This window comes from Nestor notabilis, unplaced genomic scaffold (assembly GCF_000696875.1).
Source record: "Nestor notabilis isolate BGI_N333 unplaced genomic scaffold, ASM69687v1 scaffold5646, whole genome shotgun sequence".
Taxonomy (NCBI): domain Eukaryota; kingdom Metazoa; phylum Chordata; class Aves; order Psittaciformes; family Psittacidae; genus Nestor; species Nestor notabilis.
In genome coordinates this window covers 24696-36024 of record NW_009932242.1, presented here as the reverse complement: position 1 = coordinate 36024, position 11329 = coordinate 24696, and the positions used below count along the sequence as shown (strand labels likewise).

General features: G+C 53.0%; 1 protein-coding gene across 1 annotated transcript in view; it reads left to right on the top strand.

Annotated features, from left to right (window-relative positions):
- Window positions 1–337: 337 nt before the first annotated feature.
- NEDD4L (neural precursor cell expressed, developmentally down-regulated 4-like, E3 ubiquitin protein ligase) overlaps window positions 338–11329 on the top strand; it is a 35461-nt gene continuing 24469 nt past the window's right edge. Inside the window, exons 1-4 of the mRNA XM_010016272.1 lie at window positions 338–405; window positions 7161–7242; window positions 8267–8305; window positions 8804–8857. The gene's annotated coding sequence lies outside the window, so the exon portion shown is untranslated. The remainder of the gene's footprint in view (window positions 406–7160; window positions 7243–8266; window positions 8306–8803; window positions 8858–11329) is intronic.

The following is an 11329-nucleotide window of genomic DNA, read 5'->3' as shown; positions in this document are numbered from 1 at the left end:
TGAAAAGCAGCATTTATAATGTTATCAAGTGATACCTGTGGGTCAGGTTGGTGTCCCTTCTACTTCTGTTACTGTCACGTCCTTATGACTGGGGTGGAAGTACCATTGTCTGCTCTTTTCTGCTTTTATTTCACTCTGAGGGGAGCTGGATGCTCTTCCTGGTGGGCTCAGGCTGTGCTTTTAGCAGCTGAAGTGAACACCTCCTTCCAGGAGGTTCTCCTTCGGGCAAGACTCCTGCTGTCTGAGGGCACAGTCCTTCCCAGCCGAGCCTCTTGGTCTCCAAAACAAAATACAGCACGAACATGAACCCCCTTTTCTTTCTCCTTAACAGGAGGAGTCTCGTATCCTCAGGGTGAAGGTGGTTTCTGGCATTGACCTGGCGAAAAAGGACATCTTTGGAGCCAGGTAGGTGGTGTCCATTGACTCCTTTATGCGTTGGGGCAGAGCAGGGATGCTCTGGAATGATCCACTCATAGACGTGATGTGAGTTCCTGTTACTTGGTCACAGGCAGTTAGGGACTGCGGGTGGACTTCAAGCAGTGGCTGCCCATGCCCTGTCCCACCACGGGAAGCCCTTCCCCAGCTGCCTTGGTTCTACAAGCGGGTGAGGAGCTCACTTTGGCAGTGTTGAAAACGACCCCTCCACCTCCCCACATGGCCACACAGTGCAGGACCGAGCAGCAGCAGTGCCAGGCTGGGAGCTGTCCTGCTCTTGGGCAGGGGTTTCTCTTCCCAAAGGTTAGCTCAGGCCTGACACTCCTGCTCTGTCTCAAGTGGGAGGAAATGCTTCGAGCTACTGAAGTGCTTTCGATCCGTTTGCAATCCGTGGTATCCAATTTAGCTGTTACTGAAAGCACTCATTTCTTAATGCTGGAATGAGCTCCCTGTGGATCTTCCCTTCGTGCTGCTTCCCAACTGGTCATTAGCTTGAAGCAGCAATTAAAAGTTTAATCAACTTTAATTTGGGGGTTGGGGGGGGAGAATTGGCACCAAAGCAGTGCATTTGGCAACAGAACTATGTGCAGAGTATGGCAGCACAAAGCCTTTTTGTTTCGCTCCCCACATTTGCTGCTTTGAAGAGCAGCTTTTGATGCTGACCCAAAGCAGGGAAAGAAGCAGCTTGGATGTAGGTGGAGTTGGACACGTAGTGCTTGCTGAGGAGATGCAGGTAGTACTACTGCGAGTAGCATCGCTGGGTTACACTATGGGCTACTACTGCTTGCTCGCAGGTGGCAGTTGGGTTTGGATGCTGCAGTGCCAGAATAAAAGGAGGAGGAGCAAATCCTAGAGGAGAGATGGAAGGAATCTTCTGAGGGTTCATTTGGTTTGCTGGAGGATCCACTGGCATCTTCCTAATGTAGCTGTGGGGTGTGTTATGTGGGAGCTATCCCCTAACAGCTCTGGTGAGGATCAGTGTGGAGTAATGTTGAAGTCCCATTTGGGGTGCATGTTAAGTTTGACCTAAGCAAGAGGATAAGGAGAACTGAGGGGTGTTAAACTCTACGTGGAGTATTTTACTCTGTAGTGCATGTTCAGCATCCCTAACAACCAGCAATAACTAATCCTGTGTGTGTTTTCCCCCTTGGTGTGGATGCAGACCCTGATTGTGTCCCTTTCCCATCAATAGTTTCCATGCGATCCATGATGTCCCATCCCTAGCAGTGTCCAAGGCCAGGTTGGATGGGGCTTGGAGCAACCTGGGCTAGGGGAAGGTGTCCCTCTTGGAACTGGGTGAGCTTTAAGGTCCCTCCAGCCCAAACCATTCCATGATTCCATGACTTGGGGTTTGATCTGGCTTATTTCCACTTTGAACCAAGAGGAGTAAGTGAAGTGCAGCTCATTGCTGGTGGCACTGGGGTGGCTCTTGGGTTGTCTGCTGGAGCTTCTGCTCTGCTGCTTTCACCTTCTAAAGCATGGAGTAAGTGGCCCTTGTGGCTGGCTGGAAGGTGAAGAAGGCAAAGTGCCTTCTGGTTCAGGGTTTGCATTAGCAGGAAGCTGCACTTGGAATGACGTGAGAGCATATTATGGGTTGCCTCTGGGCTTATTGCTTATACCTGCTCTTTCCCAAGGAGCCTGCGAGGCACCAGCCTCCTGTGGTCCCGTTTCCTGCCTCCGAGGCTGGCGCTGCAGCAGCAGTGCTGGACTCAGAGGCTCCAGGCTGCTGGGGGTGTCTTCAGTCAACTCTGTGCTCCTGGGGAGAACAGGGCTGCTGGGAATGGGGCTCGATCCTCTCATCCATGTGCCTTCTCTTACTGTGGATTGGCAGGGGAAGGAGGGAACGTGTGATGGTGAATGTGCCTTGCAGATGACAGGGAGAGCAGATGGTTACCTTCTAGCTGGGCCACTGTGGCTATTTCTAGTGTAATTATGGTGTATCCTAACTAATACCAGCACCAGAGGGACGTGGAGCTGCTGGAGCGAGGCCAGAGGAGGCCCCGGAGCTGCTGCGAGGGCTGGAGCAGCTCTGCTCTGGAGCCAGGCTGAGAGAGCTGGGCTGGGGCAGCTGGAGAAGAGAAGGCTCCTCAAGGGGACACCTTAGAGCAGCTCCAGGGCCTAAAGGGGCTCCAGGAAACCTGGAGAGGGGCTTTGGACAAGGGATGTAGGGACAGGACAAGGGCAATGGCTTGAACCTGCCAGAGGGAAGACTGAGATGGGATCCTCCCTGTGAGGGTGGTGGGGCACTGGAATGGGTTGAAAGGAGAAGCTGTGGCCGCCCCATCCCTGGTGGTGGAGTAAAGCTGGAGTATTGTGTTGCAGTGCTCCACAGAGCCACTGGGCAGGGTGGCAGCGGCTCAAATAGGAGAGAGTTCAAGTTCCTACTGTGCTGCTTTTTCCAGTTGGGAACACAAAGGTGGAAAACCACTTTGCTGCTGCTCTAAGGCTTTGAAGAATGGGATATTGAAGGCACCGAGTGCTGTGCAGAGCCACTGATCAGTCTACTCTTACCCACGCCTGCCCCATACCTCCACGTTGTAGCTGCTTCGTTTCCTCATGTCCCATGGGCTTGAGGTGAGCACCAAGTTGAATTTCACTGCAAGATCTGGACGTGCTGGAGCACAACAAAGAGTCAAACGTGACTTTCTGTTCCTGCAGGCTTGGGTGAGCACTCTCACAGGCTTTGGAGTGGGCTCCTACCACCACTGTCGTGCCTTCTGTTGGCTGATGAGTGATTCAGCACAGGATTGCATTGGGGAGAGGAGTTTGCTGGTGATACACAGTAAATGTCAGCTCCATTTGCAGTGAAGAGCTGAGAGGTTTTCTGCTAGCAGAGAAATGAGCTGGGGGAAGGGAAGGAACCCAACTGGGAGCTTCAGTAGGTCTCACCCAGGCTCTTTGGAAGGCAAAGGAGTAGGAAAGAGATGCTCAGGGGCTGACAGGAAGACGCTGCATGATGAGGATGTCCTGAAGAAGCAGTACCTCTGAGGTAGCATCTGCACCCCTTTAGGGAGCACACACAGCTTGTGCTTCCCTGTTAAACCCATGCTTAAATACAGGCTCCAAGGCAACGGGAGCAGCCTTGGGCAGATGCTGGGGTGGACTCCAGCACTGCTGTCCCCAAGGCACGTGTCCACCTCGGGTCACGGCTGCTCATGAAACCTTCGTGTTGCTTTTGCTGTCTCCAGCCCTTGCTCCTGTTGGGGCCGGCAGCAGAGGGCACCAGAGGATGTCCTCAGCTTCCCCCACCGGCTCCCTTGATGGCTTCTGGGGGAACCGACATCAGCCTCTCGTGGCTTCAACCGCGTCGGCAGGTTCTACCCGTGTATAACCCGGGGGTGCTGAGGGTGCTCCGGGTGTGCATTTCAGCAGCTCTAAATGGAGCTGAGGAGGAAAGCAGCAGGTTCAGGGGGTGTTGGGGTGCACGAGCCAGCCCTCAGCTTGCCCCCTGTGCACAGAGGGGGTTTGCGTGCAGGGGCGCTGCTGGGGGAGACCCAGCCCTGTGCTGAAGGCTCTTGAAGACCCTTTTTAACTGCTCTGTGAGTGGAATAACGTGGGTTTGATGCATTCCCCTGTAATAAAAGGGGAGGAGGTAGCATCCGTGCCACTTGGCCACTGCTGGGCCAGCCCCAGTGAAGCATGTGGCTGCCTGTCAGTGCCTAACCCCTCACGTGGTGCCTGCTCCTGCTTGGGAACAACAAGGAAGCCACCTTCTCGGAGGTGTTTGCATAACTTGGGGTTACAGGCAACTGCTGGCACACTAATGGCTGGGGAATTGACTTCGTCCCAGCCAAGCCCTGCTGCCAAGTCCCCTCCTCGCAGAGGTCAATGGGTCGAGTGCTTTGGGGCAGAGCTTGCAAGCAGGAAACCTTCCCTTGTGCTGCTTTCCTTGTGGCTGAAACGGGAGAGAAGCATCACTCACTCGTGCTGAAACTGGCTGCCCAGGGGGGAAGTGTCCCCGTAAAGGAGGACTCAGCATGGCAAAGGCACGAGTAGCTGCTCTGCTGCCCCTGACACAGCCCCACGGTGCTGGGGTGAGTTTGTTGCCCGTTTCACCCGTGGTTTGCCTTGGCTTGGTTCTCCAGGACCTTCAGTGGCTGGGTACGAGCAGACACCACTCTCTCGAGCTGGTGCTGCTGAAACACACGTTCCTGGTTGGGAATTCACATGGAGTTCGGAGACAGGATGGGTTTGGGGTTGCTTTTCAGGGCGGTAGCTGAAGATCCAGTCTCTAGTTACTGGAAATAGGGGTGACATCTAGTAGCTCAGTACCTGAAGATCAACATCAGGCTCCAGGCCAGAGGATTCCAGACCTGGAATGCAATTAGCTGATTGCTCTTATTATGTGCTTTTGAACCTGGCTAATTCCCTCACCATAGGGAATGCCACAGACTAATTACATGTTTCCTTTGCTTTCTGCCTCTTATTTTGTCCAACACCATTGTGCTCCCATCTCAGGCCTGTGTGTCTGCCCACAGCAGCCACGCAGGTGACACAGGGGCTCCTGTGCCTTGATGGGGAGCTGTGCCTGTGCTAGGGATGCTGCTGGAATTCCTGCATGGAGCTGCTCTGTTCCAGACCTCGGGTCTCACCGCAGCTGGTGGGTGTTTTCCTGCTGGAGTTTAGAACTGGAGCCATTTGGGAGTGGGAAACAGCAGAGGAAGAGTTCGGACCTAGGGGCTGATGTGTGGAGATCCTCTGTTAGGGCATCACTCTCAAAAGCCTCAAGGAAAAGCATTGGGCAGGAACAACCCAGGAAGGGAGGTGGAGTTTGGGAGATGATGCTACCTCCCTTCTTCACCCACAGGAGCTTCTCTGCAGCTCTCAAACGTGAGTCAGGATCTCTTTGAACAAAGCCTTCTTGTAGTGCAGGCTCAGGTGGGAGCCTTGCTCTGGAAACTGGAAACCAGGAGGGAGAGGTGAGGCCTGGGAAGCAGCTCTGGGATGAGGATGGAAAAGTGACATTTAAGGATGCCTGGACACAGTGGACTGCAAGTGAAGGGTAAGGTAAGGTGCTCCCTTCTTTACCACAGCACCTTGTGTGGTACAGGCAGGCAGATGGGCCCTGGAAGGCTCAGCTTGCAGCAGCAGGGATGGGGAATTCCGCCAGGGAAAGTGGCTCTTGGGATCTGATGATAGTGACTCCTTGTAACAGTGTGTTACTACCCTCCTGTTTTCATTGTAACCTTATTTAGTGTGGTGGGTTTGGGGCTTTGGCTCCACCATCCCTTTGGAGCAGGACAGGGGCAGTTGACCAGTAGCCGAGTAGAGGTTCCATCAAGGCCATGGAAAGAACTGGATTTGGGAAGAGCCTTCTCTGCCTTCAGGTTTGGGCTCAGGATTTCTGGAGGCAGAGCTGAGTCCTTCCATGGCTGTGGAACAGGCAGGCAAGGGGTAACGCAAGGGGAATGGCACAGAAGCAGCATCACCACCTGGTGCAAGACGGGGTTCCTCTGCAGCAAGGCTCTTTGCAGGGTGGTGGTTGCCTTGGTGTGACAAGCTCAGCATGTTCCTGCACAGCAAGTGCCACCAAACCTCATACCTGGGGAGGTGGCTTCAGCTTTGAAAGCTCTCTTGGAGCCGTGGAGAGCTCAGGAGTCTCATTATGCTTCTCCACCCCCTTCTTTGGGAGCTAAGAAAGAACTAACACACGTGGGGGCACTGCAGAAGGTGTTTGGAGACTGGCTTTGGGAGCAGGTTCAAGAACATCCAGCTCTGAAATGAAGTGGGTTTAAGGGATGTTTTCCATTTCAATCCCTCTTACTTTTGATTTTCAGGGTTTGAGGCCGTGCTTTCTGGTGTCTCCCCAAGCCTGAGGGATTCCAGAGGGAAAAGGAATCCTTCAGACCTCAGAATTGAATGGCCCAAACTCTCTTTGCATTAACTTGTGGTTTAGGGCGTTGTTGCATTTTATTATGACCCCACTTCAGGTTGGCTTTTGGGGTCATTCCTGTCAGTGCCCCAGGAAAGCAGAGACCCTTGTGCAGATGAAGAGGGGGTGCAAAATTACTCTTGGAGCCCCTACATGGAGCTTGATTCTGTCCATCTCCTTCATGGGCAGCCTCTTGGTCCCAGTGGCCTTACTCACACTGTGCTGCTCCTCCTCACCCATCCAGGAAGTCTGTCTCCCTTGTTTTACTCTGTAGCTTGTTTCCTACTAGGTGTATCCATGGCAGGAACTCCTGTGGTGTTACTCACCCCCTGAGCGGGCTGTACTCAGTGTGTGTTGGACACTGGGTGCTGTGAGGTGCCTGTGGGTCAGGTGTCAGTGCAGTGGAGAGAGGAGCTGTGGTTGTAGTGGGGGCCCTGGAAGCTCTGTGGCAGCGTTGGCAGCACTAAAGGCTTTTGGGTGAGGGGGTTCCTCGCCCCAACCCTGGCAGAGAATCATGGAATGGTTTGGGAACGGACCTTAAAGCTCATCCAGTTCCTTCCAGGGCCACCTTCCACTAGCCCAAGTTGCTCCAAGCCCCATCCAACCTGGCCTGGGATGGACTTCCAGATGGACAGAGGGACCAGCCTGCTCTCACCACTGACACCACTCAGCTTCAATCCAATTGGAAGTGCCTCTCCAAGCTGCCTTTCCTGTCAGCCTCCAGTGGTTCACTGCATGTACCTCTCCACTGCAGCCCCTGGCACCGCAGTGTTTAGAGCTGCTGTTGTATCCGCTGGCTCCAGGCAGGGCTCTGAGATGATGTTCCCATTCAACACCACGTCTTCTTTTGCAGTGACCCATATGTGAAGCTTTCCCTGTATGTAGCAGATGAGAACAGAGAACTCGCTCTTGTGCAGACGAAGACTATCAAGAAGGTACGTGAGCACTGCTTCCCACCCCTTGCTTTGGAACCAGGAGGAGCAGGCACGAGTGGAGAACGTACCACCACGCTTTCTGTCACTGTCAGGGCTCCAAGAGCTTTATAAAGAGCACTGACTTTGTCCTGCTTCATTCTGCTCTCCTTTGCCATCACTAGTGCTGCTCTCTGATAGGTGTCCTGCCACCCATCCCTCTGCAGTGCTGTCTGGAGTGAATCGCAGTCTTGGGTAACAAAGTACCAGTGAACTCCAGAGGCTGGGCTGAGATTCAGCCCCAGTTCACTTAGAAGCAGCATCCTGGGCACAAGGAATCCCTTGTGGCCGTGTCGGGATGCTCGGCAAAGAGCCAAGGTTCTCCCTTGCTGCTCCCAGAACCCTTTGGTGGGTGCAGAGCCAACGTGTGCTCTCAGCTCTCCTGGAAGTCCCTGCTCTGCCGGAGGATGAGGGAAGGATTTGGCATGAACCAGATTGGATGTGGCAGAGTTGGGTTTAAACTGCTCCAGCTTTGAATTGCCCCATTACTCTTTGGAGCTGTAATCTCTTGTTTTATCAAGGCATCATTTCATGCCTGAGCTCCCTGCAGATTGCAATCTAGCTGCAGGTTATTAAAAGCTTCCATTGGAGATAAGGAAGAGGAAATGACCTTTCCTTCCATTCTCTTTCCTGTTTCATTTACACTATAAACCTGTCCTTATAGTCCTAACCTTTGTCCTGGTGCTCTTCCCCCCTCATGTGGCTTTAAGTGAACCTTGAGAATGCCAAGTCTTCACGTTTGCTTTGTGTCACTTCGCAGGGATGTGCCTTTTACTCATTGAATCCTATTTATACTGAGCAGCTATTTTGGGCTCAGCTGACTCAAGTGGCCTCCTACGTTTGGTTTACTCAGTAGAGAGTTTCTAACTAACTTAATGGCAATTCCCCCCCCCAATTCTTCATGTCATGCTTTTCTCTCCCTTTTTTCCCTAAGGATTTATCACTTGCAGCAATTAGAGTGTATCAATATGTTGATTTCTCTTTCCAGACACTGAATCCAAAATGGAATGAAGAATTTTACTTCAGAGTAAGTTGCCTTTTCCTTTGCCATCATTAATACAACAGGTCCAATTACTCATTACTTACATTGAAGGTGCTCATCCTGATGCCATTGCTCTCCTGTTCCCGTAGGGAAGCAGAAATCAGCAGCAGGTTAAAGAGAAACGGGCTGTTCCTCTTCTTTACAGGAAGATCTGAGTTACTTCGTCTGCCAAATGCCACATTCCTTTCACTGGGCAATGTGTTTTTAGCAGAGCATGTTTGCTGGGCCTTGGAAATGTTAATGCCATGGCAAATAATCAGAGTTAGTTCCAAGAGCTCTGTGGAATTAGCATGGCAGGAACTAAGAAAACACAAATGGAGAGAAGGAAGATGGGAAAAGTCAGTTCTCTTGGCCTTTTACTTGCTAAAAAGGTCAAAGTAGGCCTTTCGTGGGGCTTCATTTTAATCTTGCTTAAAATGAACCCCCTGTTGGAGCTAAACCTGAGTGGCTGAACATCCTGACACTGTCTGTGTGTCCTCCCAGGTGAACCCAACCAACCATCGGCTCCTGTTTGAGGTGTTTGATGAAAACAGGCTGGTGAGTGCTCGTCCTGGTGTGCTGTGCTCGTCCTGGTGTTCGCTGCTCGTCCTGGTGTGCTCTGCTCGTCCTGGTGTGCTCTGCTCGTCCTGGTGTGCTCTGCTCGTCCTGGTGTGCTCTGCTCGTCCTGGTGTGCTCTGCTCGTCCCAGGGCTCTGGGTAACACAGCTGGTGACAGCAGCACATCTAAAGGTGGCTTTGGGGCTGCTGGTTGAGGAAGTGTGTGCAGAAGTGCAGGTAGGAGCATGGAAAGCATCTGCTCGGGGACTGATAGAGCATTAACCAACATTAAGCCACTGTTCTGAGGTGGAAACCTCAGCATGTTCTTCCTGAGGTTTCTCCACTTCAAACCAACCAAGTGCCACCCTTTAGTCACTAACAAAGCAGCTCCCTCCTCCCCTGATCCCTTCAGTGTCTCCTTCGGGTACCTTCTAATCCTTCTGCCTCCCTTTTTGGGATGTGGTTGCCAGAGCTGCCCCTTGTACTCAAGATGTGCATGGAGGAAGGTTGAAGGTGATGGCAACACTCTCTGTTAATGGTTTCAGTTCTCTGCCATGTCATGCCCAGCACATTGTTGGTGGGTTTAGTCTTCATTGTATGACGTAGTAGCTGAGGTGGAGAAGTCTACCAACATGTTCCTGCTGCTTGCTTGTGCTGTGACTAACTACATAAGGTTTACACACAGAGACCCATGGAATAGGTGGCAGTGGGGTTTGTCTTGGGAAACTAACACCCTCTCCTTGGTTATGAGAGCAGGTGTTAACGTTCTCTTGGCTGGGTGCAGTACAACCTCTAGTAAACTTGGTTGCTTTGTGAAGGTCAGGAGCGGTGTGGTGAAGATCCTTTATATCTGCCTTCAAAAATACAGGAAGACAGAGGAAAGGAGTATTAAATGGAGCAGCAAAACCTGTTCTCTTGTGGGGAAGAGGAGGACTTCAGCCTTTGGGATGGCGGGAGCAGGTTGGTGTGAGGACAACGTGGAACCCATGGACTGGTCTGCAGAGGGCAGTGGTAGCCACAGGGATGTCCTGGTGTGGTGGCAGTGGGCTGGCAGCTGAGAAGTGCCAGGTTTGGTTCACTTTCTTGTTCTCCCTGTGGTCCTGCTCCTGTAGGCTCTGCCCCTGGGCTCGTGTCTCCTTGCCAAGTGATCCAGGAGCCATTGCTTTCCTTTGGGAAGGTGTTTGGAGCTCCTGGCACAGATGAGCCACTGGCACAGGTCACCCCATCCCTGGCAGTGCCCAAGGCCAGGTTGGAGCAACCTGCTCAAGTGGAAGGTGGCCGTGAAGGTTGGAACTGGATGAGCTTTAAGGTCCTTTCCAACCCAAACCATTCCATGGATGAGGCATTGAGCTGGTTGTCTTGGCTTCACTCTGGAATGCTCATTGTCAGTACTTGGTGTGGTTTTCATCACAAGAACTTTGGTTCTTCTTCCCATTCCCAACGAACCAAGGCACTCTCAGCCTTCGCAGTCCATCTGCATGATCAGATAGAGACCGTATGATGCACAGAGGGTCTGTGTCCTTGGATTTCTGTGGGAAATAGGAGAAACTACTCCCAGCACCTGTGCTGCTGCAAGGGAATACCACAGTGCTGCTGCTGTGGGGAAGCCAGTCATGCTTCTCTTCTTGGTGGCTCATAATCCACCTCGCACAATGGGGGATTGTGCTGGCTCTTGGCAGCTCCATGGACCTTTGGGCTCCCATTTCTCCAGTGACTGGTCATCTGCTGGCATTGGAAAACAAGCTGCTTCCAAAGGGAGGCTGGAATGTGGACACGGAGGCTGAGCCTCCACCTTAAAGCCTCAGAGCTGCTGGCAAAGCTCACGCTTGGGGAGCGAGCACTGAAATGAAGCCCCACTCGGAGCACGGAGTTTGTGTGTCGTGACAGAGCGGGGGGGGGTTGGTGTAGGCTTGGTGTGGGGCTTGGTGCCTGTTCCGTGCCGGCCGTCGCAGCCCTGCTTCCCTCCCTGAATTCCCCACTGGAACCAGGCCAGGAGCGGGCAGAGTTCCTGCACCCTGTTAAAGACAAATGAGAACAGCCCAACGTGCACCGCCCGTCTCTGCATTGCCCTGGGAAACCTGGAAAAGACCCTTCTTCTCCTGCCATCTGGCCTGTTTCGGAGTGAGGAAGCTTTGCCACGCATCCCAGCGTGCTCTTGGCTGGAATTCTGCAGGATGAAAGGCTGCTGGAGGTTGTGGTGCATTCACAGGGGCACTGGAGAAGCTGTGGCTGTTTAGAGGCAAGACGCGCGTTGCTCAGTCACGTTGGGAGCGCGGTGCAAATTGAAAGCAGAACCCTGCTCCGTTTCCTCCTGCTCTCCTAATCCCGAAACGTGGAGCTTGGAGGGACTTTTCCTCATCTGCGTGTGGAGCTCGCGGGAAAGGCTCCGGTTTAACACGCAACTGAAGGGGTTTGGGTGTCGCTGGGCACTGGAGCGTGGGGGGTTTGGGTTTCTCGCGGTGCCGAGCGCGCT